The sequence below is a fragment of the Hemicordylus capensis genome, chromosome 1 (assembly GCF_027244095.1).
Source record: "Hemicordylus capensis ecotype Gifberg chromosome 1, rHemCap1.1.pri, whole genome shotgun sequence".
In the NCBI taxonomy this organism is placed as follows: Eukaryota; Metazoa; Chordata; class Lepidosauria; order Squamata; family Cordylidae; genus Hemicordylus; species Hemicordylus capensis.
The window spans coordinates 392295054-392322741 of NC_069657.1; the positions used below are offsets into that span (position 1 = coordinate 392295054).

Consider the following 27688-nt stretch of genomic DNA (forward strand, 5'->3'; position numbering starts at 1 on the left):
CAATTAAAATAATTTAAAACAGCAAATCTCTTAACAATTAAAATCATTTAAAACATTAAAAAATTTTTAACCACTTAAGACCCAGTATTAATTTTTTTAAAAAAGATTTTTTTAACCATAGATCTAATTAAAAGCTAGGGTGAATAAATGCATCTTCAATGCCTTTTTAAAAGTTGCCAGTGATGGGGAGGCTCTTATCTCAACAGGGAGCACATTCTAAAGTCCAGGGGCTGCAATGGAGAAGGCCCGTTCCCGAGTAGCCACCAGGAGAGTTGGCGGCACCCACAGGCGAACCTCTCCAGATGATCTTAACAGGTTGTGGGGCACATGGCGAAGAAGATGTTCGCTTAAATACCCAGGGCCTAAGCTGTTTAGGGCTTTATAGGTAATAACCAGCACCTTGTATTTTGCATGGAAACGCTTCAGCAGCCAGCGTAGTTCTTTCAATACAAGAGTAATATGATCTCTCCTAGATGACTCAGAGACCAACCTGGCTGGCGCATTCTGAACCCATGCGCAGTTTCCAGACTACATACAAAAGCAGCCCCACATAGAGCACATTACAATAATCCAGCCTAGAGGTTACCAGCAGATGTGCCACTGTTTTGAGGTCGTTCATCTCAAGAAATGGACGCAGCTGGCATATCAGCCGAAGCCGATAAAAAGCACCTCGGGCCACTGCCTCAACCTGGGATACCAGGGAGAGATTCGGATCCAGAAGCACCCCCAGACTGCGTACCTGTTCCTTCTGCGGGAGCATGACTCCATCCAGAACCAACAGATCAAAATCGTCTCCCGAGTTCTGACCCTGCACAATAAATACCTCCATCTTATCTTGATTCAGCCTCAGTTTGTTATCTCTCATCCAACCTGTTACTGCCTCCAGGCAGGCATTTAGGGAGGTTATATCTTCTCCCGATGATGTTGACACGGAGAAATAGATTTGGGTGTCATCAGCATATTGATAACACCCTGCACCAAATCTCCTGATGATCTCTCCCAGCAGTTTCTTGTAGATGTTAAACAACATTGGAGACAATATGGACCCCTGAGGGACACCATAGGAAAGTTCGCATTTTGAAGAACAACAGTCTCCAAGAGACACCATCTGGAATCTGCCTGTGAGTTAGGAACGAAACCACTACAAAGCAGTGCCTCCCACCCCCAGTCCCTCAGACATTCCAGAAGGATAATATGGTCAATAGTATCGAAAGCCACCGAGAGATCCAAAAGGACCAACAGAGTCACCTCTGTCAATTGGAAATCATCCATCAGGCCAACCACGGCAGTCTCCACCCCATAGCCCACCCATAATGAGCCCCTGGTGGCGCAGTGGTAAAACTGCCGCCCTCTAACCAGAAGGTTACAAGTTCGATCCTGACCAGGGGCTCAAGGTTGACTCAGCCTTCCATCCTTCCGAGGTCGGTAAAATGAATACCCAGAATGTTGGGGGCAATATGCTAAAATCATTGTAAACCGCTTAGAGAGCTCTGGCTATAGAGCGGTATATAAATGTAAGTGCTATTGCTATTGCTATTGCTATAATGCCAGTTTGAAATGGGTCTAGATGATCAGTTTCCTCTCAAGACCGCCTGGAGCTAGGAGGCCGCCACCATCTCAATCACCCTGCCCAATCATGGAAGGTTGGAGACAGGCCTGTAATTATTTAACTCTGAGGGATCCAAGGCAGGCTTCTTCAGAAATGGTCTAATGATTGCTTCCTTAAGACAAGGAGGCATCCTGCCCTCCCTCAGAGAAGCATTTATTATCTCTACCAGGCCCTCTACAACAGCGTTCTTGCCAGATTTTATAAGCCATGTTGGGCAAGGATCAAGAGCGCAGGTGGTAGGCCGCACCATTCCAAGCAACTTGTCCACATCCTCAGGGGTCATGAACTGAAACTAATCCAGGGTCATCACATAAAGAGAGCTGCTGGACACCTTGGCATCAGATTCCATAAGAATTGTGGAGTTTGAATCTAAGTCAGCCCAAATACAAGAGATTATGTCCACAAAAAACTCATATAAAAGGTCACAGCAAGTAATTGTTGGTTCCAAGTACTGATTCAAGGGGGAAGGGGCACACAGTAGCACCTTCACAATCCTGAAGAACTCAGCTGGACATGAACTGGCAGATGCGATACAGGATTATTGTGGTTTTAAGTAAACCCCATGCATTCTGGAGCCTTATTCAGACATTATAATATACCTGCATTCCGATGTCTGTACATTCGTACATGTTTTTGTGTGAATGACTGCACCTAGATTCATTTTAAAAGGGAACCTGGGTACAGGTACCTAGTAGTAGTAGTAGTTCTTTTATTGCAGCCATAGGCCAAACAGAGGTACAGGTACCTGAAATGGATAATATCGAACAGAAGTGCACTGCTTTACCTGCATTCAACGAATGCAATACATGAATAACTTTACCTGTGTGCAGATATCTACCTGCATACACTATACACAGATTGTATGAGTGTTGAACATAATGTGTGAATAAGCTAAACTAAAAGTTGTACCAAGTTCATTTTTGTATGAACTTGTCATCCACCTGTCTCCTTTCCCTGATCCTTATAAAGCTGGTCAATTTGATTATACTGGTCACTTTCCAAATTTTTGTTAACCAATCAGTAGAATAATTTCTGCAGTGTTCAGGTTTAGACCTTCAGTTTCAAGAGGGGCCCATTATATTGTGATCTATTAATCAGGAAACTTGGAAGTGGTCTGTTCTGCTCAGTTCCTGAAAGGTTGAACTAGGTGGTCATGATGTCAATTTTCAGTTTTCATTTCTGTTATGGTGTGACAGTGACGTTGCATTTATCAGACAACTCAGGGAACATACCTGGTGAATCACTGCCCAGAGACTGATGCCAGAGAGCAGGATATAGGCAGGACCAATTTTAGAAAGCTTTATCCACATAACAAGATTTGGAGAGCTAAGTTCAGCTTTTTAGATCTAACAATGGAGCAGGTATTTTCAAATTGTGCTTTCAGAGGAGGCATTCAAACTCTTGTTGATCTCTCTAAGTGCCTTAAGGGAATTTAAATTGAGAATGGATGACATTCTAGGTCTCTGCGCCTCTCTGTATTATTAGTCTTGTATTGCAGACATTGGACCACATGTTCATTACTAATGTTAACACTTTGAATTGATATCCCATTCTCCTATTTCTTGAGTTAGATTTGAATATGTGTTTGAATCTGTCAGGGCAGATCATGAGTTTCTGGGTGGCTTTTGAAGAGCATACAGCTGAGTGTTTTCCATTCGTTCTCCGTGTGTATCAATCTTTAGCATTTAGTTAGCATTTCTGCTTCCTGATGGACCACACACTTAAAGTGAAGTGTTTCATCGATGTGTGTCTGTGTGATTATATTCACAATGTAACAATGTGGTTAAATGGAAGCAAGTTACATTGGTGTGTATGGTGGGGAAAGAATGATTTATTCCCATGGGACTAGAATCTATCCCCTGTATTCCCTGCCAGAGTGTTGACCCATCACCCATGCATGACACTTTAGTCTTTAGCCCTCATGGAAAAGTTTGGGTAAGATCACCTTTAAGCAGGGATGTTGCTACATATTTAAAAGATCTGGGCCTAAAGGGCCCAACTCAGTCTGAGAGTCTCCCCCCAACATATTTATAATTTATAATAGAAATAAAACAAACAAACAAACAAACAAACAAACAAACAAACCTTGACATGCTCTCTAAAAGAATCCAACATTCTCTTCCAGTTTTTGAAGCCATTAATCACCAGTACATGCTTGTTATATCTGCCCTGTTTTGACCAGGGGCATTGTTAGGGCCCTAATAGGACTGAATACTTGGCCCACCTTATTTGCTTTATTTCCAGATTTCTCACCCCTTTGCAATCGCTTCTTGCAGCAGCTGTGCCACTACATGACATTTTGCGGAGGAGTGGTTACTATGCATTAGTATCTCACCCCTCAAATTTTATGTTATTTGTGTACGTGTGTTAAACAGGTTTTGAGGGGGTTAACCTGATAACTGGGCAAAGAGGCATCTATCTATCTATCTATCTATCTATCTATCTATCTATCTATCTATCTATCTATTCCCACTCTTCTTCCAAGGAGCCCAGAGGCTCCCAAAGTACATGGCTATGTTTATCTTTACCACAACCCTGTGAGGTAGGTTAGGCTAAGAGATAAGTGGCTGGCTGGCCCAGAGTCACCCAGTGAGCTTCACGGCTGAATGTGGTGATTCTCTTTATTAAGCAGGGGGAGAGCAACTGGCCCTATCCACCCCCAGAACAGCATCCCTCCAGTGACTGTTGCTTGTGTCTACCTTGGGTTTATTTTTAGATTGTGAGCCCTTTGGGGTCAGGGGACCATCTTATTTCTGTATTATTTATTTTTCTGTGTAAACCACTTTGGAAACTGTGGTTGAAGAACGGTATGTAAATATTTGTTGTTGCTGTTGTTATGTACAGAGAGGGGGTGATCCTTGGGGTCAGAGGCTATGCTGAGGACCTGATGGGAATCCTTTTGGTGACAGATTTGGTCCCTGGACATTTAGGTACCTATTACATGTGCTATAAGTTATGCATGCAGTTTGATTAATTGGTACAATTAATCTGTTGAAATAATTGTTTTTACTGTTTGTTTGTTTTTAAAGCTAAATGTCCACTCTTTATGGAGATAAAAAGGGCTGGAATAATTTAAGAACTACTACCTAGTACTCCAGAAACAGCACCAGGAAATGCAAAAAAGACAGCATGCTTCCTGCTCTGCCACCAATGCAAGGCTGTGTCATAGAAGGGCAATCGCACGCACAGTTCTGGTTGAAGAGGACAAGAAGAGACTGCGGTCACTCTTGCAAAGCAGCCTATGGGCCTATATATGCTGGCCTATGTGTTACCTCTGGATTGTAGGCAGTTGAGTATACAGGAACCAAAGTGTGAGTCCCTGCAGTCAATGAACTGGAGCTAGATGGAGCGCTGTGGCAAAAGCACAGAAAGACTGGTATGGAGACAGTTGCATGCTGAGGTATGAACTGAGAAAATTGTCTGGAGGGAGGCTGGGACAAAGGGTTCCGCCAGCAGCTTGGAGAAAGCGAGATGAGAAGCAAAACGGGCAGAGAGACCATGGGGAATCGGGCAGGCTGCCAGGCAGAATATGGCTGGGGTGGGGAGCAGCATAAGAAAAGCCAGTCTGGTTGTAGCCCCATCTGATCTGCAAGGATTTATAAATCTGCCAGACTGGAAACCAACTGCCCTGACTATCAGGAACATGGGGTAGGAACATCTTGCCAGCCATCTGCTTGCTCCATCTCAGCATTAGTGTCCCTGAAACATCCCATCATTTCTGACATTGCTCTAGGACAGTAGATCTATTTCCCTATCTTCAGTGCCTTTTATTAGGCCATTGTAAGTTTTAGATCAGTTTCTTGCAGCAGGTCATCCAGTTTGTGGTGACACTTAAACCAAGGAGGAGCACCAGTTGAACACATTCTGATCTGCAGCTTTTCACTTGTGCTTATTAAGGATTGTTGTGGCCTTGCCACAGCCTAAAAACTGACACCTCTGAGCAAAGGTGGACCACCCAAAAGCAAGCCCACCTGCTTGGCAATAGTGAACTAAAGAGAAGGAACATCCTGTTGAGCTTTTGATTGAAGAACCAGCTTAGAATGTTGACAAAGTTGGTGCAAATGGCACTTGGCCCATGTAAGCCCTTTGCTAGACATCGTCAGTATTTCTAACACAGTTTATGTGATCAGCTTGGGCAACATTTCCCCCCCATGAGAGCCATGTGATAAAACTGTGTCATAAAACCATTACCGAAAACCGAGGTGAGTAGCCCCTATCATAGCTGAGCACTCGGAAACATAAACCCTTTTTCCATATTGGTTAGGAAAACAATGGCAGGTTAAGTTCATGGCTGAAGGGTTTTCAGAGCGTGTGTGTGGCACATTCTTATAAGAGGCTACTTATGAACTGTTGCAGCTATCTTGAAATCAGGAGAGAGAAATAAATTAATCTCCTAGTTGATTCCACTGGCAGTTCTGGCTGCAGAAACTGTTTGGAAATGTGTAGGTGCCAATGCTGTTCTGTAGTTCCCAGCGTGTTCCCGCCAGAAAAATTTGCATTTTGTTTAGTCCCTGGAGCACTGAATGAAGTAGCCAGGGATAAGCACACCACAGAGAGGATCTGTTCAGTTTCATGGAAGCAGGCACTAAGTAGTTGTTGCTGGCATAGCCTACAAATGTTGACAGCTCAGTGCCACACGGAATCTCAGCAGAAGCCCTGTAGGAAAAGTTCAGAGCACAACACAAAGGAGGCTGTTGTTAGAGTTATTTTTTTATATCACTGGTTTATAGCAATGAGCAAAACAAATTGTAGAAATCACTCAGATTCAGCAGTAAATCAGAAAACTCTTCTTAGCCTTCTGCTTTCTCACTTGGTTCAGCACTGCTGGTCAGTATTTGATTAATGCTGACCATTCAGTAAGAATGCACCACCTAAGACTGCCTAAGGTAGAGAAGTCCATGTTTTTTGTGACCTGCAACAAGCAACTGCATATGGATGTGATGATTTTGTATCATTTGCTGGTCAAAATGTGCTGCCATTGCTGTGACCCTCAAATCCAAAGACATTCTGGCTGTATATATAGAAAACAGAGTAGTTCAAAAATGCAAGATGATTATATTCCTTATAATGTAACTATCCAGTGAGGAAGAACACGGTAGCACAAAAATTGGGGGCATGGCTGATCAGGCCTGGAGGAGGTAGTGTTTCTGCTCCCTCTACTGGCCCAAGTTAACACTGCCTACCTCTTAGGAACATTCTCTTCAATGAATGTTCCAAATGTTGTTTGGACTTGTGTGTGTTGATCAGTCAGTTCTCCTTCCACCGCCATGCCACATGGCAAACCACTTTTGGAACCGAACAGAAAGGAGCCTCAAAAGCAGTTTATCATCTAGCATGAGGATTAACGGCTGAAAGAAAAAAATGTCAAAAATTCTACAAGATACACTGAAGTCCCTGAATGTGCCTGAAGCAGCTTGTTGAATCCTGGTTAGAATTTGGTAGTTATAATTGGTACAGCTTTCAAATTTATTGTTATGTTGGTATGTTTCCTTTGAGAGTTCCATACCCTGACCTAGGCTGACTTAGGGTAACACAGTCCTCTTCATCATCATCATCATCATCATCATCAAAAAAAAAAAGACTACTAGAAATACGTGTAATTTGGTACCCTCTTGCACCATCAAAACAAGTATTCTCAAAGAAGGTTTAACTAAAGAGGATGTATCAGCCATCCATGCAGATCATTAGTGAAGCTGTGCTTGGAGCCTGTAAAAGATGCAGGCACCATACAGCCTGACTTCTTTACCACATGGCCTCTGAAGTTGGCACCCTCATTTGAGCTCTGAAATTTTAACAAGATGCTTGAGGTCTGTAATGAACACAACTCTCTTCACAGGCAAAAATACAAAAAAACAAAAAACACAACCCTCCAAGCAATGGCATTTCCTGATTCCAAATTTAATGGACATTCAAATCTGGACATTTGCTGTTCATGGTAGTTAAGTTGCAACATGAAATTTGTGGGCATTTCAAGTTCTAAATACAGTTCAAAGAATAGCATCATCCAGGCAACAGCAGATTCATAGAATACTACATGAAATATACTTCAGTACTTGCTCTACCATGTTAGTGTCATAGTTTTCTATCCAGAAAGTTAGATAGTATCCTTCGCCCTTTAACTCTATAGATGTCTCCCATTAAATAAGCGATGCATGCGTGTTTTTAATCCGGTTTTGGCTGCAATCCTATGCACACTTACCTATGAATAAGCCCCATTGGAAACGGTAGGACTTACCTCTGAATAAATGTTTTATTTATTTATTTAATGTTTATACCGCCTGACTCCAAAGGCTCTAGGCGACTCATAAAAATAAACACAATAAAGTCAAAATAACACAAACTGTTAAAACAGCAATTTAAAACATTCAAAGATTACTAAAAGCCAGGCTAAAAAAAAAAAGCATCTTAAGGGCTCTCTTGAAGGCAGAAAACTACAAATGTCTATAGGGAGCACATTCCACAGCCCAGGAGTGACTACAGAGAAGGCCCGCCCTCAAGTCACCGTCAGATAGGCTGACAGCATACAGAGATGGACTCCTCGCAATGATTTTTATTGAGGTGGGGATCATGCAGAAGAAGGTGCTCTCCCACGTAACCCAGTCCTAAGCCATTTCAGGCTTTAAAGGTCATTACCAGCACTTTGTATTTTGCCCAGAAACCTATTGGTAACTAATGCAATTGCTTTAAAACAGGCATTATATGGTCTCTCCAAGGAAACCCCGGAGACCAATCTAGCTGCTGCATTTTGGACCAACTGAAGTTTCTGAACTACATACAAAGGCAGCCCCACGTAGAGCGCATTGCAGTAGTCAAGTCTAGAGGTTACCAGAGAGTGCACCACAGTTTTGAGATCATTATCTTCAGGGAATGGATGCAGCTGTTGTATCAACCAAAGTTATGCACAGAAATGCACTGCCACTTAATGTTCCAAAACCTAAAGCTCCTGACTTCTAAGGCTATGGCCACTGGCTTATTTTGTAAAATACTATACAGTATGTACAGTCCATACTTCATCTCCCAACATGACCCGGGGCTTGTTTGGGTGACATCTTACCACCCACATGATTAGGCTGGAGACATGCCAGCAGCACACTGTTGTATTCTATCCAGTATCTTTTATGTTGACTTGTTTAGAACAGAGTTTCTTAACCTTGGGCCCCCAGATGTTGTTGGACTACAACTCCCATCATTCTCAGCCACAAATGCCATGTCTGGGGATGATGGGAGTTGTAGTCCAACAACATCTGGGGGCCCAAGGTTAAGAAACCCTGGTTTAGAAGTTTGTCCCAGTGGGGATCCTGTGGGGGGGGGGTGGAGTCAGAAAGGGAAAAGAGAAAGAGAAAACGGAGTTGTTTCTGAATAAACTCTTAGTTAAATCTTTATAAGATTGTTTTGTGTTTGTGAGGAAAGCAGCTATAAAACACACAACCATTGTGTTGCACTTTATGGCTGCCCTGATGCGCTCCAGGCATACCCCTTTACCACATGGCAAGGTATCACCCAAACTGACCTCCAGTTAATGTTTCACTTCCAAGATTTCTTCATGTGAAAGCACCTGCTTTAACTTTCAGGGGACCCTCAGCAAATTGCCTCCATGGGCCTGCTCCTTTCTGGTTGGGCCCTGAGAAAGTCACTCCACCACCACCACCACGAAGGCTCTAGCCACAGTGGTGTTCTCACGGATGAGCACTGGGCCTTTCTGAGGGCTTTGGGCCCTTGGTAGTTACCCAACTTTGCCAACACCAGCCCTGAAATTGCTCACTGAACGTGTACTGAGCCTTTCACAATGTGTTTTGTTATGTCTGGGAGAATATCTTGAGTGATGTTTCTCATTTCCTCCTTTTTTATTATAGCCTTTTCAAGCCTGATGTTTTAATGTTTTAGATTTACAGAGCAATCCTAAACATGCTTATTCCGAATGAAGCCTCACAGTGTTCTATGGTTCTTACCATCATGAAATTATGTTTAATATTCCAGGCCCAAGCATATTCTCCCCAAGCATATTCACTATTTTTTCAAGTAGGGGGCTACTTGGGCAAAAAAAGATAAAACCTTGAATGTGAGAGTGGTTTCCCATTGTGCTGACATCTGCATAGAAAGGTACTGCATTTTTCTCAATGCTATGGGTGGGAGGGAGCCTGCTCTTATGGGGAAAGTGCGGAGAAAGGCTAGCAAGATGGTTCAGGGGCTCAAGAGGGCTCAATTTCCCTTAAATGAAACCCCAACTCTCCAGCACTGGGCAAAGTGTAGCACTCCATGGTGAGGATGGTCATCTCTACATGCTGCCAGGGGAACTGTGCAGAGTATTCAGCTTTGGCTGAAGCTTCGCACAGGCCCAATAAACAAATAGGCAGCTGCACTCAGGGTTGATGGGGGCTGCCACTGGCCCTCACTTCAGGTCTTACAATAGGAACATAGGAAGCTGCCATATACTGAGTCAGACCATTGGTCTATCTAGCTCAGTCTTGTCTTCACAGACTGGCAGCGGCTTCTCCAAGGTTGCAGGCAGGAATCTCTCTCAGCCCTATCTTGGAGATGCCAGAGAAGGAACTTGGAACGTTCCTTCCCAGAGCGGCTCCATCCTCTGAGGGCAATCTCTTGCAGTGCTCACACATCAAGTCTCCCATTCATATGCAACCAGGGCAGACCCTGCTTAGCTATAGGGACAAGTCATGCTTGCTACCACAAGACCAGCTCTCCTCAGCTCACAATGAAGAACACTGATCCAGTGAAACCTGTGGAACATTACTGTGCTTGACTTTAGAAGTATCATGTCCTATGTTGTCTGAAAATATAGGAACCCTGAGACTAATGTTCTCTGTAAGAGAGATTCCCAGCTGTTGTTGACTACAACTCCCAGAATCCCCAGCTGCAATGGCCTTTGGCTGGGGATTCTGGGAGTTGTAGTCAACAACAGCTGGGAATCCCTCTTACAGGGAACACTGCCTGAGACCACCTTAGTGCCATCCATGCCAGATATCCTTGCAGAGGCAACTCACTAAATGTTTCTACTGAATTATCACCACCTTGCTCAGGGGCTGGTAGTAAACTCATCCATACAGTTGTAATGCTGGGAAGCATTTTCATGGCCCAGTAGGTCTCACTAAGGCAGAATTTAAAGTGTTTTAAAAACCTTTTAAAAGTGTTTTTATGCCTTTTAAAGTAATGATTCTCTTTATTTAGCACGGGGAAAGAGCAACCGGTCCTATCCATCCCCAGCACAGCACCTCTCCAGTGGCTGTTGCTGGTGTCTATCTTATGTTTCTTTTTTAGATTGTGAGCCCTTTGGGGAGAGGGAACCATTTTATTTATTTGTTATTTCTCTGTGTAAACTGCTTTGGGAATTTTTTTTGTTGAAAAGCAGTATATAAATATCTGTAGTAGTAATAGATGGCAGGTTTTTATTGCCTGCTCAAGGGCTGCTGGTAAAGTCATCCATATAGTTATAAGGTTGGGACGCGTCTTCCTGGCCCAGTAGCTCTCGCTAAGGCAGAATATCACAGTCTTCAGTGGTGGAAGTCCAAATTGCTCTTGTTCAAAATGGATCCTGCTTTGTTCCTGCAGTCATGACGTGCTTTACATGGGGAAGGCTCTGCAATGGCCATTAGGCCAGTTGGCACTGTGCTGACTTTGTGAGCCAAGCAAAAATATGAATGGTATATGGGCTGCTCAACTTCGGCCCTTCTGCAGATGTTGGCCTACAACTCCCATAATCCTTGGCTATTGGCCCCTGTGGCTTGGCGTTATGGGAGTTGTAGTCCAAAAACAGCTTAGGGGGCCCAAGTTGAACAGGCCTAGGCCATGCGCTCAGCTATTGTTTGGAACAGCATTGACACAGAGCGAGCATAACAGGAGTTACTTGTCTTCGTTGTGTCCTTGTTTGAAATGCATTTGGGCTACTAAAAAGCCCGTTACAGCAATGCAATTGTTAGAAACCAACCAGAGACTCAAGTTTTAGGCGGTATAGAAATGTAATAAAATAAATAAATAAATTTAAAGGAATTAACTGGTAGGCAATACAACTCCAATGAAAGAGAGTAATTTTCACTTTATATTATATTGCTACTATTTAAACCAATCCAAGGAATAAGGTCCTAACTTTACAACTAGTTCTAGTAACTATCCATAGGGGTATCTTGCACTTATCAAACAAATGTTCTGTTTTATGTTGATTGTAGTTGCTCTTTGCTGTTTGTCTGTCAGCTAATGATGATTAGATTCTAGTCTATTTGCTATTTGTTATCTCTTTCCTACCAAAGACATTCCTAAGTATCAGTTTCAGTGGTATTGAAACAAATGCACAAAAGAACCTCTGAACAGAACCAAAATAAAGTCAAACGAGTCTTGGCTTTCCTTAAGAAAATGGTACATTTTGACAAAATGGTACATGCCAATTTAGTTCCCACAATGTAAAAATCCCCACCAGGAAAAGAAAAGTGGGAGGGAGCAGAAATTTAAAAGAGCACCGCCTAACTCAGCAACTACATCACTGTAAGGAGCTCTGTGTTTGTGGTGACAGATAGAGAGGGAGAGAGTTTAATTTGTCTTTCAAACTAGGGGGAGCTTGAAGGGAATGCTTGATGAGAAAGAGAAAAGGTACTCTGGACTCCCTTTCCTGCTTGTTCTGATTCTTTAGATTAATATTGTCTGAAGTTTGTGGTGCAGAAAATCTTTGGAATAGTAACACAGGGATATTAGATGGAGAAAAGGAATTTTAAAAAATCACACTCCAGCAAGGTAATACTGATTGTTTCCCTATGGTTTTTTGATAGATCTTTTATGGGATGGTGGGATGGGGAAATGATGCTGTATTATATATGTTGCATGTTAGGGGGTGTCTTAAGAATAAGAAGTTTATCTGACTTCTTATTACTTAGGTATTAACAGTGGTTGTTCAGGTTTTATGAGTGATTGTGTCCACAAAGTATACACACACACACACACACACACACACTTTGTTGCTTTTAGAAATATTTCATTATATCCTCAAAGTACTTTTACAGGCAAGGCAGTATGCTGTTTATAACTCGTGTAAAATATTCATTTTCTCAAATATGGTTGTTCATTCCAACCCTCCGCCCCCTTTATCTGCTTATAACTTGGCTTCCAGATCAAAAGTATACAAGCAGTGGGATAACAAGGTGAACTATTCATTTTTCCCCTTGCTTTTGTTTGTTATGGTTTTGGAGTCTAATTTTTCCACTGAATATTATATCAATTTCTTTGAGACAACATATGGATAATGCAATGTGTGTGCACAGTGTAGTCGTCCCTTTTTCTCTTTCCAAATACCCTTTTGTGCCAAATGGCTGCTTAGCTAGTAAGACTTTGACAAGAACTAGCATTATCAAGCCTGTCACAGCAGCTCACCTTCTCCTAGAAAGATTGGATTCTTGATAAGTCTCTACAATGTGATTTGTGTCAGACCAGCAGCAACATGTACTGAGTGCTTCAAGCAAAATTTGAGAGAGAGAGAGAGAGAGAGAGAGAGTCGTAGCCAATATTTGTCGGTCACTGCCCCACTTCCAGAGCAATAAAGAAATTAAAAATTCAGGGAGAAACCCCCTTTGCCACAGAGTTCTTTCTTTCACATTAATTGAAAAAACAGGTCCCCAAAGGGCAAATCAGAATGACTAATGTCATCATTCATTAGTAGGTCAAACTGCAGTAAATGGAATTCAGTCAAAGTCACAAGATTTTCAAATGGAATTTTACAGCAGACATATTTAGATAGTTTGCATTTACCCACGATTTGAAACAAACAAACAAACAAGCAGTATGTCTATATATGAACATGGAGTGAGGTCCTGCAACTGAAGCAACCAGTGTAGTTCAAGATTCAGCCAACAGTTAAATTACAAGAAAGATAAGTTTTATTACCCACTAATTTCACTAATGACTGCATCATAAGAGTGCTGTTTTCTGAATGAAGGTTTACCAGATTTTGAACATAGTTGTTTCTCGTTTCATTTTAATTTGAACTGACAAATTGCTTGGCAGAGGTGAGATTTCTGGAATAGAAAAAAAAAAACCCTGCATTTGTTCTCCCCACCCACCCTTATTTTTTTTTTTTTAAACAACCCAAAAATAATGGTGGAAACATAATTTTTCTGGCTTATGAATATGACACTGAAAATGGGCTGAAGTGAGAGGCTGAGTCTGAGGGGAACTCATGCAATTTCCCCCCAACTTCAGCATGAATGGATATTTGTACCAAACAAGTGCAAAGGCTTCTAAGATCTGGACAGTGATGCTACAATATTATATTGCAAACTCTTAGAAATGTCTTCAAAGCCCAAGAGTTGCCAACCAGGCAAAAGCTCCGAATTTTGCTTAGCCCAAGTTCTAAGCATGCTTGCCAATGTTAGCTTTACTCTAAAAGTCATATTTTGCCATAAAGTTGCATTGCTAAATATATATATGTATAAATAGGTTGGCTAGACCTATATGGGGTGTGCGGGAGTGGTAGCCAAATGGGAAGGGCACACAACTTCATGCATGGAAGGGAAGTTTGCTTTGTAAGAACGTTAATAGTTTGTTGTTAATTGTGAACATTAGCCCCCTGTGGGCCTTTTGGTTCAAATAGAAAAGCAATCAGTTGAGGACAGTGGCAATAAAACCCTTTACCAAAAAATGTCAGATAAAAACTTCAGCAGCTAAGCATGATTAGACTTCAGCCAGGTTAAAGGCCAGCCAGAATACTTCAAAAGATGCCGAAATGCCATCAAGCCAAGAGCCAGGGGGCTCTCCCAGAAAAGGGATTTCCACAACCTTTGTGCTGCCAAGGAGCATTCTGTATAGAGTGGAGTCTTGCACTGCCCTGCACTGGATGTGTTGAGGTCATTCACATGACTGGTGAGGAAGGCTGGTGAAACTTACCTTCCCTCACAAGTGATCTCTGTAATGTGGGGACCACACTCCCAGATGATTCATGCTGTGTGCTGCTGTGCGGATCTCTGGAGGCCAGGATGACACGTCCCAGCCTCCAGATATCCCACAATGTACTGTGTGACATGTGTGATGCATTGGGGGATTTCCCCAGGAGACGGACGCTCTAGGCACCCATCTCTGTGTCCGCTGGGGCTGAACGTAGCCCCAGCAAACACACGATCCCAGAGCCTGGGTTAAGGGATCACTCGAGCTCTTGACCTCAGTTAAGAGCCGGGTTTAAAAGTGGGGCTAGGTGGTGCTGCCCTGTCAGAATTGGGCCTGATCCTGGAGGTTCTCACATGCAGCCTAAACCAGGCTGGGCTTCCCTAACCCGGATTAGAGTGCACGTGAGAACAGCCTCATTATCTCCAGTGTCTTCTGCTGTGAATAGGGGTTATAGACATTAGGTTTGGAGTGTCAGAGTGGATACTCAAAGAGTTGGATGGGGCACATATCCCCAAATACATTGGTGTGTCTCAATCATATTGTGTAGTTTGGGATAGATACTGCCATACAAAGACAGAGAAGAAACAGTGGTGTGCCAGCCAAAGGGTTTGTTTGTTTGTTTGTTTGTTTGTTTGTTTGTTTGTTTAGGCAAGTGCATGCTGCTGCATCAGCAGCAGAGGTACGGGCTAGATTTTAGTGCCAGTCTAAAGGAATAGGTGTTTGTTTATGCCAGTATAGCAGTCCTTATTTCTTATATTCCAAGCTGCTGTCTTACTGCTGCAGTCATATCAAGCTTAGGGTTTGTAGGGTGATACCCAAGTAATCCTGCTCCAGATCTTTCTGCTGAATGACTTGGGGGTGCAATTTTGAGCATGTGTCCCCCGAGGGACATAGTTTTGGGAGGCACAGGTGGCTGCAGAGAGAAGGAGGGATTGCCAAAAATTGCACTTCAGTTCGCATGATAAAGAACGCTGGCACAGAGCCACAGGGTTAATCTAGATGTTGGCCACTGTGGCCAGTGGAAGGTTGTAGAGTCCAAGTCTATCTACAAGTCTTGCTTTCTCTGCCCTGGAGGCCCTTTGCCCTAACATGAAAAGAGATTACTGTTCTAGCTTGTAGCAGTTTACCATGTTGAGCTTGGTAGATGGTCATGTGTGGCATGCTTCCAAGTTGGGATGAGACTTTTACCTGATCAGAAATCTGGAGAAGCAGAGGAGTGGTAAAATTATTTTAACTATTTGGCAGGAAAATACAAACAGACAGCTTTCCAAGTGGTTTATTATATGCACACCAACATCAATGATCACTTTCTAAATACATTCATATTCAGTTCTCATCACAGGTGTGTAAGCTAGTTATGGTTGCTCATTTGAGAAGAATTGGTGTTTTATTTATGTGCAAAGGTACACTTTTGTTTCTCACTAGTTCCCATGAAAATAGGTTATGAGAGTAAGCCCCAACTCTGTCGGATTGCTCTTGTCTCAATTTTCAAGTGAAGGACCAACTGCTTAGTGCAGGTAATGTTTTATAAAACACCCTAATGTGTTTGCTGGCTATTCTGGGGCATAGCTGTGGTGACTTTTCCATATTTCACACTCAATTGAGTAACGTACATCCTTCTGTATAAGCAAACCAGGGTGACTTTGACACGTAGATTCATATGACTACTCTTAGGAAATAATGGGGTTATTCCCACGATCGGGGGAAATCGGGCTTGGAAAGCCTAGCCCGATTTTCCCCGATTGTCAGAACCACCGGGCTTGGCTGCGAGCCTGGTGGTTCTGGAGCGGGTAACCCACTCAAGAACCCCTGCCCCCAAACCTGTTTTTTTTTAAATTGTGAGTAGGCGCAGCGCGGCTTTGCGCCATGCCTACTCATGAGTAGACCCCCAGAGGGGAGGTGAAAGGCTGCCTCCCGACTCCGGGGGTCTCCCCAGTATGCCCTGCATGCTCGCTCAGGGCATACTGGGGCTTCTGGGGGCCGTGCGGCCCCAGTCCCCCCAGACCCTGCCGGCTCCATCTCGGAGCCGGCAATCGTGTGGGCAGCCGATCCGGCCGCCCAGGGCTCCCTCCCCACTCGTAAGCGGGGAGAACAGGCTTAGCTCACTCTTCCCGCTCACTGCCACAAACCAGGTCTCACGGATCGTGAGACCCGGTCCAATGTATATATTAAAAGTCAAAGTATAATCTTTATGTATAATATTTCTTTTGTCTGATTTATATTTGGTTCTAGAATTTTCAAAGAGAAATTCACCATTCGTTACTTATAATGAATAAGTAATTTATTATAAGTAATAAGCTTACTTATAAGATTATCAGAATATTTCCTGGATGCCACCCTACAAGCACTACTGCTGAGAAACCTCCATTCACTCATTACTCCCCTTGGGAGTGGGTACAGTAGTAAGACATGATGAATTGTGCTCCATGGTTAAGACTTTTCGCCCATCCAATCCCACAGACAAGTAGCAGTGTAAATGGTATGTGGGATACAATCTACCCATTTGATGGGGCTTACACAAGAGAGCTTCCTGATGTGTTTTGCCATTAGAAAACAGCCAGTTAAAATTAAATAAACAGGTTAAGTATAATATTTAAACTTTCACCTTCCATCGTAATCCTTGCCAATGCCTTCAAAAGCCTGCCTACACTGAAAAATATTTGTCGATTTCAGAAGATGCCCTGGCTTTGGTGAACTTCTGGAACAGAATTCCACATTTGTGGAGTAGCAACCAGGAATGTTTTTTTTTCTCCTTGCTCAGATGAACTGAGACATTTTGATAGTGATAGGGCAAGATGGATCTTTTAGGTTGGGTCCAAGTCATTAGGAAATGTATAGTTCAAAGCTGATCTCTGAATGATGTTTGGAAAGAAAAGCAGGGACTTAATAAAGATGCTGGAGCAAGGAGTCTAAAACAAAGCAATCACAATCTAAAGTTTTCCACCCCAAAAGTGGACCATGCAATCTAAGAGACGCACTACAAAATCCCTTGCAACATCGCCAGGGAGTCTGGATCACAACCCTTGATCCTGTGTAGCTTCATTGGGACTAAAAATAGTGTTGACTCAAACAGTTGCTTTGGATACTTATACAGTCAGCCTAGCCTTGACTGTTCTGCCATTGCGAGGTGGTTTGCAGTATCCCGACCTGCTGACACTTCTGAATAGTCATCAAGGGCAGCCCCACACAGACTAAGTTATGACAGCCTGTTGATGAATTTTCACATTTTTACACCTAGCTCATTTTAAAAGCACAAGCCAATTAACCAGTTCAAAAGGGAGATCGGCTGTTCTCATTACTATAACTGGGTAGGTTAGGGTTAGGACAAACACAGGCGAGATACCTTTGGGGGGGTTAGTTTAACAGAGGGAGCAAGAGCAACACTCTTATTCACATGGGCTCCTTCTTTCTCTCTCTCTCCCCCTCTCCTCACTCCTCAGTACCGACTCACTGTGGCCAAAGCGATCCCATCCCTGCCCCACCCCAATCGCGTACACAGAGGGAGGCAATGATGGTGGTTGTGGGGGAAGAGAAGAACCCAGCCACAGCTGAAGAGGCCCCCCTTCTTCTCCGTCCCCTCCACTCGCTCCCTTCCACCCTCCCCTCTGGGAGGTTGGTCAGTGTGTGAGGTGTTCATCCATTTCGACCCAGATTGTGTGGATGTTGGTGTGAATTAGGATCAGTGGGAGGGTGATGGTGAGGAGGAGGAGGAGGAGGAGGAGGAGGAGGAAAAAGAAGAGGAGGAGGAGGAGGAGGAGGAAAAAGAAGAGGAGGAGGAAGAAGAAGACATTGGTGGTGACTAAGAATTTGCTTTAGCCACTCTTCCCTTCCCCCCCCCCACATGTTCGCTGCCCTGAGGAGGAGACAGAAGTGGAGCCAGCCCTCCTCCCGACTCAGATTATTGTTGTTATATTATCCCCCCTCCTCCTCTTGCTCCGTGGTGGCCCAGTGGCGGCAGCAGCAGCGGCAGCGGATCCTTTGAGGAGGGGGGCGGTTTCCCCCCTTCCAGCCCCCTCGCTTGGCTTTCGGTTGGATTCAGATGGCATTTTGCCCCGTGCTTGGGAGATGGGAAGTAATGATAGCTGGCACCCAAACTGAACTTTGTGGTCTCCCCACCCCTGCCCCCAGCGCTTGCAACTGCAAATCACTCAGAGCAGACCTGACTATACCCAACATAGCTGTCAAACTCCCCTTCACTGAGTTTTGAAAAAAGCCAAATTACTATAAATCGCCACTCCACACATCTCGGGAGAAGCTGCGGGGAATACCAGCAAGCTCGGTTTTTCAGCAACAACAAAAAGCTGCCACAAATAGAGGATTTTTTTTTTTACCCTGAGCATATCGGGCCAAGCAAGAATGAAGTAATTAACAATAATTCAGGGAAATTCGGTCTCTGAAAGCCCACAGAGACATCAGGGTAAATGCAGCAAATATGTGGACTGGCATACTCCATTCCTGAGGAGATTCAAAGTAAAAGACCTGTGTGTAAAGCCTCCAGTGGAAGTGAACTCCACAGCAGTTGAATAGCCACAGAAAGTGCCTCTTTGTGCACCTTGGGGTGTGAACATGGTACAGAGACAGTATTGATAAAATGAGCCCTTGGTGACCACAGAGTTTATAATGGGACAGAGGGGTGGCGGTATTGTAAAGTTCTGTTATGTTAAGGGTATTTAGAGCTTTTCAAATCAAAATCAACACCTTGAATTGTGCCAGGAAGTCTGGCAGGAGGCAGCTTTTCACATTGTACATCAACTAACACTGTTGGACATGAAGGGCAGCCTTGGTACAACACATTCAAGTAGCTGTACTTTGTGTTGTCTTCACACCTTGTCACATCGACACACACAGAAATGTTGACTGACTGTTTTCACAGAAGAGCATGTTCTTTACAGTGCTGAATATATTGGGCACAATCCAACATATGCTGCTCCCACACAAATTCCACTGGAGGAAAAATGCACACATTGTGGGAGCAATCGCTGGGAAATTGTGCCCACATTGTTATTGTCAAAGCCAAGCTCATGCATTTCATTAGTATGATTTGGCATCCAATTAGTCTAATAAGCAAATAGCATATTTTGTTGACTGGTCAAGGGTTATATTGGCAAAAGTGTTATGTTCTAAAAGAACAGTGCCATTCATTGTGGGATGCTACTATAGGAGTCAGTCAGTCCCCAGCAATCTGCAGTCCTTTGCATAATCAGCCTGTACTGTTTGTCTTCAGTGCCTCTGGGACCACAGTTCTCATAGTGTGAGGCACAATGCTTTAGGAGGTGGACCGTTACCAGCTTGCCACATTCCAGCTACTCTCAACAGGCAGCTGTGTAGGTGACCAGTTACCACCCCATCAAAAATATTTTGCTAGGTTTCCACTTTTCTATTCAATATGCAAATTTGAACCAAGATTCCCCGTTTCTAAATCCAGCATTTTATCCATGTTGCTGCTCTGTTCCTCATATTTATTCTTGCAAATATCAGTTGTTCATATGACAGTATGAATAACAGGAGCTGCTGGGCCTCAGTTTCCCTGCACCCTCCTGCTTTAGGGATGTGTGGGTTCCCTCCATTCTGTCCTATTGTTCTGTGATTCTGTTGTGCCATAGGTTCCATCTTGGTTACTTCATAAGAGAATCCCAGAATAGGGATGTTCATGGAACCGGCGGGGGCCAGTTCAATGGCAGGGGAGAGTGCACTTACACACACACACACACACACACACACACACACACACACACACACACACACACAGCGTTTCCATCTGACAGTGATCGGTTTCTTAAACCACCATTGGGGCGGAAGTGTACCTCCCTGCTGCCCCCTTAGCTATGTTTTCTGGAAGTAGCAGTCATGCCTGCGTGCGACATGCACATATGCACAGGTGCATCTGCTACTTCTAGGTACTTCTGGAAAACATAGCGAAGGGGGCAGCAGCAAAGTATGCTGCCACCCCGATGGATGTTTAAGAAACCAAGCTCCGGCAGGAAAATTGTGGCTGGGGGTGATAAGTGCATCCTCCCCCGCCCTTAAAGCTGCAACCCCACCGCCATCGAACTGGCGGAACCACCTGCCATTCGAACTGGTACGTCCCTATCCCTGAATGTGGATAACAGGTTTTTGGCTTTTAAGAATAGCTGACTTTTGTCTTCTGCAGATTCTTTTTTCACACCTCCTGATTGGCTAAGACTTCCTCATCACTTTCTTGGGACTTCACACCTCTGTGCCACATTGCTAGAGCCATTTACTGTGTTTCTATACTTAACTCCACATATGGAATATATGAAGAGGGATGTAGTTATATGGCTGGCCCCAGGGTAAGATGGACACAGAAGGCCATGCAGGATGACTGGATACCCTGGTTCAGATGGCGTGTAGTAGCAGTCGACAATTGCCAGCACTGAATAGAAGAGGGGGAAACCACCTGCTAGCTGAACTGGGAAGGAAAGGGAGGAAAAAGCAGAGGGGTAGAGAGAGGGGCCTCTCCTTTGTTTTCATCTCCTGTCAGCACATGTACACTTACATTATTGCAGAGGCGCTTCCTGTTTGGAAACAGCTGCTCATCCTTAGCAGTTCCTGAAAAGCAGTATGAACTCTCTTCTTCTAGCCCCACCTTTTACTCAGCTACTTCTACCAGCTGCTGCTTTGGGCCCCATCAAGCCTGAGGCAAATCTAGATGGGAGCCTCCCTATCATCCATCCAATTGTCTGCATGTAAAGATACAGAACAAGCATGAGCAATGATTGCATGATCCTGATTAATGAGAAGGTACTCTATTGATCCAACTGAATTTAGCATAAAACATGTGTGCCCAGTCACAGGTGTTTTTTTCCCCAGCTAGAGACAGAGCCAATTATAGTGTGTGACTAGCTACACTGAGGGGAGACTACTATGTAAACAGCCCAGAGAAATTTGAAATGCTGCTCTTAAGCTCTTTCCCACAGAAGGATGTCAAACTCTGTGTGGACATGTAAGAAAAATTCATAAAATCAACCCTCGGGTGTTTTCCAGGGAACTAGAGTCTTGCAAATTCTTTACTGCTAGACTAAATATGTACCTTCAGGGGGAAGTTGGCACTGTGAAGCAGTTTCTAGGCTGCAAGGAGCACAATGTAATATTTGCACAGTACTTTGTTTTGTTTTGTCACCAGAGAGAATATCTATTGCACATAAGAAGCTTGAAAGATTAAATTGTAGCTTTTAGCCAGCGGAAACAGAGTTGCTGTTGGATCAGAAGTCCTGGGTTCAGATTCTATTGCTGCCCTGGACCCGTACAGCACATTTTCAACACCGACTCAAGCTGGTTTAATAGTCTTCTTATTCCTCCCCCAAGAGCAGTAGTTTTGTGAGGGGTGGCAAGTGGCTTGGGATCGCTAAACAAATACTCTCGACATCCCCACCGATCTGCAGTTCCCAGGATTCTTTGAGGGAAGCCAGCCAGGACAATTAAACTTGCATAACCGTTATAAATCTGTGGTGTTGCTGTGTCTATTCTAAGACTTGAGACAGGTTGTTTGCTCTTAGCCACAGTTCCTGATTTCCAAAATGGAAATCAAAGCCTAGCATGTACCGGTTGCCACAGTATATGGAACAACTGGGAAATTTTATAGTAGAAGAAAAAGTTACTTTCAAAGTCAATATGCAGAAAATCGAAATATAAAGCCCATGGATTTGGCAATTCTAAATCTTAACAGCCCACTAAAAATGTATTTATTTTTATTCCACCTCTTCCCCCTCTGTCTCTCTCTTCATCCAATATTGAGATGGCTCCAAGGTGCAGATGAATTTTGTGTCTAACTCCTTCAAACTTTTTTCCTGGTTACTTAGGCGAAAATTATTGAATGCATGCAAGTTCTTATTATGGGTATATGAGTGGAGGTGCATGAGTGATGACTGAATAAACATTCCACAGGTGTTGGCCAGTTGAGAGGGAAGCTGAATGCCTGGAGGGCTGGAGGAGGAGTTAATCATCCTAGGATTTTGCCACTTCGAATTTTGCTGTGCATCTTGCAATCTGGCATCATAATTTCAGTATCAGGAGAAATTCACATTCAGTAGGATTTTGGGAACAGCTGGTACTTTCATTGAGTGAGCCCATAGCTTGCCCAGCAGCGCTTCAGCACATTGGTACAGTGCATTAGTATCGCACCCCTTAACCTTTCCTTCTTAAAAAATGCAGCGACCTTGTCAGAGCACAGTTTTTAAAAACAGGCTTTTGTGGGGGCGGGGGGCAGGGAGGCTACCCATTTTCTTCACTGTGGCCATCACCACCATTCCCTCCATTGAGCCTGGTTGCTGCTGAGCAGAAGGAGCATCTGCCGCCCTTCCATTGAGCCCCCCTGCTAACTGAGCAAAGAGGCACCTTTTAAAGTGGCAACTCTCTTACATTTAGCAGGGGGAGAGCAATTGGCCCTGTCTAGCCCCAACACAGCATCCCTCCAGTGGCTGCTGCTGGTGTCTACCTTATGTTTCATTTTAGACTGTGAGCCCTTTGGGGACAGGGAGCCATCTTATTAATGTATTGTTTTCTCTGTGTAAACTGCTTTGGGAGCTTTTGTCAAAAAGTGTTATTTGTTTAAAATATTTATACCCCACCCCTCCAGTACACTACTGCTTGGGGTGGCTCACAACAATAAATGGCATATACATGTATGTATGTTTGCTTGCTTTTGTCGTGGCTGGGCATGTTGGTCACCTACCACTCCCACCATTGGGCCAGGCAGCTGTATTAGTGCCTGGGCAGGAGGCCGAGGGCCCCGCACACTGGAAGTGCCAGCCCCCAGCCAGAAATGTAAAGGGGAAAGACAGAGAATTGAATCTGAAATGGGGAGGAGGAGCATGACTTCATCTGTCCCCTCTTTCCATGACAATCACAAGGAGTGAGGGGAGGATGGAAGCTCAGCAACTGCTGAAGTAGGATGCGGAGTGTCTGCTGGCCTCAGTGCCTTTAATTCCAGCCCAGGGCATGCCCACCCTTGCCACTGCCCCCTGCTTCATCCAAACAAGGTCATTTGCAGTGAGCAGGCAAGAGGTTCAGGACACCCAGCTAAACATTTGGAGCACGTCCCCCTCATTCCTGACACTAGCAATACCAATTATCTTATGCATGTTTACTTGACCGAGTAGAGGGATGCAGTGGTAAACAGAGGTGCACCTAGGTAATTTTGGAGCCCGGGTCTAAAGGCCTTTGGAGGCCGCCCTCTCCCCTGCAAATTAAGCATCACCATGCTCGGTCAGACAACCACACCACCCGGGACAGACTAAAGAGGATTTTGGGGGGCCCAGGGGCTGTGGAGGCCCTGGACTTTGGCCCCAAAGTCCAGGGGTAAGAGCACCTCTGGTGGTCAAGTGGAAAGTTTCAGATTCAACCCTTGCCTGAGCTATGAACTCACAAAGTGGTCTTAGGCAAGCTACTATTGTCTAACTGTCACTAATCTGCAATATGGGGATAATAATAGTCTCCTTTACAGAGCTGTTATAAAGACTGCTAAGATGTGAAGCACTTTAACCCTCGGAATGCAGTGTGTAAATGCCAAGTATTATAACTGAGTGCCAGTGAGTTGAACAAGAGGTATCTCACTCACAATATGTGTGTTTAGGATTACAGCCCAAGGGTGCTTCCAGACAGAGAAATAGTCCATTTGAAAATGAAAGTTATTTTTGTTTATGCACTCTCTACTGCCAAATGCGAGGTAAAACAGGGTTGCCTTTTGGTGTTTTTACTTTTTAATCTTTATATCAATTATGTTGTTTCTTGTATCTCTGCTACATAATCCACCCCCTGCCCCACCGTTAGCCTGTGAAAGGTTTTTGTTCTTTTATATGCAGATGACATTATCTTATTGTCAGCCCAACTTTTGTGAGTGAAAAGAATGTTATCAACATGTGGCCAAGTACTCTCAAAATGGGGGGGGAAATCAATGTGAATTATGCTAAATGAAGGTTATGAGTTTTGAGAAATGGCCAAAGACACTCAAGTGACCTGTTGAAGGATTTGCCTTAGAACAAGGCGAAGAGTTTAAATATTTGGTTTGGGTCTGTTTTTTAGTCAAACACTAGGGCTGTTCTCACAACATTAATTGGATAGAAGAAGCATTCCTACCCTAATTTGGGAGGTGTGTGTACTCCTCCTACCTCATTCCCCCTTCTACCTCATTAAAGACATGGGTACAGCTGATGGGTAGTATGCAGTCCACCAATCCAGCTGCTGCTTATAAGGTTCCCAACAGTCCTGGATTACTGAGGATGTCCCATATTTCCAGGGGGAAATGATCGCCCTGTCTGGGATGCTATTTCCCCAATTTTTTGGCTCTGCCACCCCAGCGAAGCTGCAGGATGAGCCTGCAAGGTGGCTGGAGGCAACCCTGGAGGCGGGAAGGCTGACCAGGGTGCACTCCGCACTCGCGTCCTCCCCTCCAAGAGAGTGGCTTGAGTGCAGGAGGAGGGAGCTCGAGCAAATGCTCTTCCCGCCATGGACAGCCACAGAGGTAGGAAGTCCACCCAGGGAGCGCTTGATGATTAAAGTTATGCATGCAAAGTCACACCTCCAAGATGGCCCTACCCCTGAGACTCTCCCTCCCTTGTGTCCTGTATTCTGGTGGCATGATGTTGGTAACCCTAGCGGCTTAACACACAATCACTGCCGCTGCCTCCAACCTTTTTTTTTTTTTTAAATTGCACACAAGAAGAAAACAGGAGTGCACACAGCTCCCAAACTGGGGTAGGAGGCCTTTCTCCCAAAATTGGGGAAATACCTATTCCTACTCATGAGAACAAGCCTATAGTCTTTATAGGCTCATGCAAATTAAGTTAAAGTGGTAACAGCAAAGACAATACAGGTCGTCTATTGTCTTACTATACAAGAGGGGGCTGGCTGATAGATCTGATCTTGAGACTGTACCAGAGCAAAATTCTACCACAGCTGGCATTTGGGGCAGAAATCTGGGATGGAGTAGCTACTATGTTCATATGTTGGAATCTATACAATAACAGTTCCTCGAAAGACTGCTGGTGTGTCCACCAGGAATGCTGGCTTTCCTTGAGCAAGCAGAACTTGGGTTACAGTCTGTGAGAGTCTGTATTCAAAAAGCTGTCATTAGTTATTATGACCATATTTCCCTAAAGGAAAATAAGTTCCTTGTTAAGCAATTCTTTAAGGTTCTAAATACGCAGAAAAATGGAAAACTATATTTTATAGCTTGCTTCAATCATATTCTTGTCTATCTTTGGATATGACCTCCCTGAATAATTCTGGGAAGTTCAGAGTGTGGATTTTCTGGTATGATGCCAGCCAAATTTGAGACCTGTTAGAGCTATCAGGTTATCTTTGTGGTATGGCAAGCTGAAAACTATCAGACTCTGGTACTTGTTTAATATAACGTCTCATGAACTGTGCCAGATATCTGCATCCTTAAGATTTCAAACTATGCCAACAGCAGTTATAAATGGTAGAGGACATCAAATTCCTTTGGTGTTTTTTTGTTTTTTGTTTTGGTCTTTGTGGCCATTCTCAGATTGAAGATTTGACCCATTATTTGATCCACTGCCCTCTATATCTATCAGTGCGAGATAAATATCTCCAAAGGTGTGTTTTCACCAGCTAGATTCGGAGAAGGAAAAGGTGCTTCTTCTGTTATCGGATCAAGATGCTGGGACATCCCAATGTTCCATATGCCTTAGCTGTCCTAAAGATATAGGTTAATTATTTGTAGACTGTAGCAATTGACTGTAAAGGGGACCTTTTCATTTAATAGTTTGGGTTCTGTATTGAGTGGTATCTGACCAACTTTGGTTGGTGATCGTTTGTTTTACTTGATGCAATGGCCTATAGTTATGCATATTGAATAATAATGTTTTCTATTCACCCCCCATTGAGATGATGTACTTTCCTGTTGTGCAATATTGCAGCGCCATCTGCTGCACATTTGCTGCCACGTTGTGACAAGATTAGACTCTTTTCAGACTACCTTAGAAGTGTTTTGTCTTTGGATGTTGGATAATGAAAGGAATATATAATATAAATCATTATATTTCCTCTTTCTGTTCTCCAAACATCTTTGTAATGTCTAGGTTGATTTTGTTTTATGCCCCTTGTGGCCAGATAAGCAAATTGTAGCAAATGCAATAAGTGTTTTGATCATTCCTGGAATCCTTTCTCACACTACATTAGTGTGCATGTAAGAACCCAAATGCATCACCTTTCACTTAAGTAGGCCCCAAGTAACAAAAGAAACTCACTATGCAATGTAGAACCAGGACCTAAAAATCACAGTACTCCTTAGGTTATCTGCAGAGACCAGTAAGCGGTAACCCCTTTGTACCTTGTTTTCATCGGGTCTAATGAAGAGAAATGCACACTGTAGATGCTCATAGGCTATGCTCTATGTTGACAGCTTTCCCAGTGTCGTACTTTGTGTCATATGTTCTGTGCTATCTACAGCCATCGGTGTGGTAGCCTCTTTGTACCTACTTTTTGTCGAGCTGAGAGACTAAGAAGACCAGAGGGGGTGAGTGAGAGGCCTTGAATTTTGCTAGCATGTCTCCTTTGCTGGACAGTCAGGAGATTTACAGCAGCGCCCCTCCCCCCGCCAACTCGCCCTTTGCTTGCTGGCCAGAACAGCTTGAAGATCACCTCAACTGTGTTGTCAGACTGGGCTCTCCTTTCCTGAGTGCCTGACCACTAACACCTGTGGGCAATGAGCGCTGCCCAGAGTCCCTTGTGAGAGGAGAGATTCTGGAGGCTTATAAGGAAGGGGGCTGCAGCTGGTGGGGCAGGTGGTGGCTTGGCTGGCCTGCAGGCAGCCACTGAAGCCAGCCGCCTTTGGTGCTGGGCCTTTGGTGTGGGACTGAGGGCTGGGGCACAATATATTCCTTTATGGCTGTTTTAGGAGCTGTAGCAGCTGTCTGGCCAGCTTTCATTATTGAGTCTTGGGTGAAGTTAGTCTATGATGTGTTTGGGTCTATCTAGAGATAGGGAGATGGGGCGTGTCCATAGAAGAAGACATAGAATAGAATGTCTAGAAGAATAGAAGAAGTAATGTTGGCAGGTCAGCAGGCCATTCCAGGGGAAGGGAAATTAGAAATGTAGTTGCTGTTTGCCCTTCTGGCTGTCCTGTCAGCTCTTTGACCTTGGGGAGTACTGCCAATCACCCACAGAGCCTCACCTTACTCCTTTGTAATGCCAGGTCGGTCCAGAATAAATCCGAACTCA

The 27688-nt window shown here is 44.0% G+C and overlaps 1 protein-coding gene across 3 annotated transcripts in view; it reads left to right on the top strand.

Annotated features, from left to right (window-relative positions):
- Positions 1-12116: 12116 nt before the first annotated feature.
- Positions 12117-27688, top strand: part of VIT (vitrin) — an 83705-nt gene continuing 68133 nt past the window's right edge. Inside the window, exon 1 of one of the 3 annotated variants that reach the window (XM_053303155.1) lies at positions 12117-12346. The gene's annotated coding sequence lies outside the window, so the exon portion shown is untranslated. The remainder of the gene's footprint in view (positions 12347-27688) is intronic. The other 2 variants (XM_053303162.1, XM_053303156.1) reach the window with 2 other exon arrangements.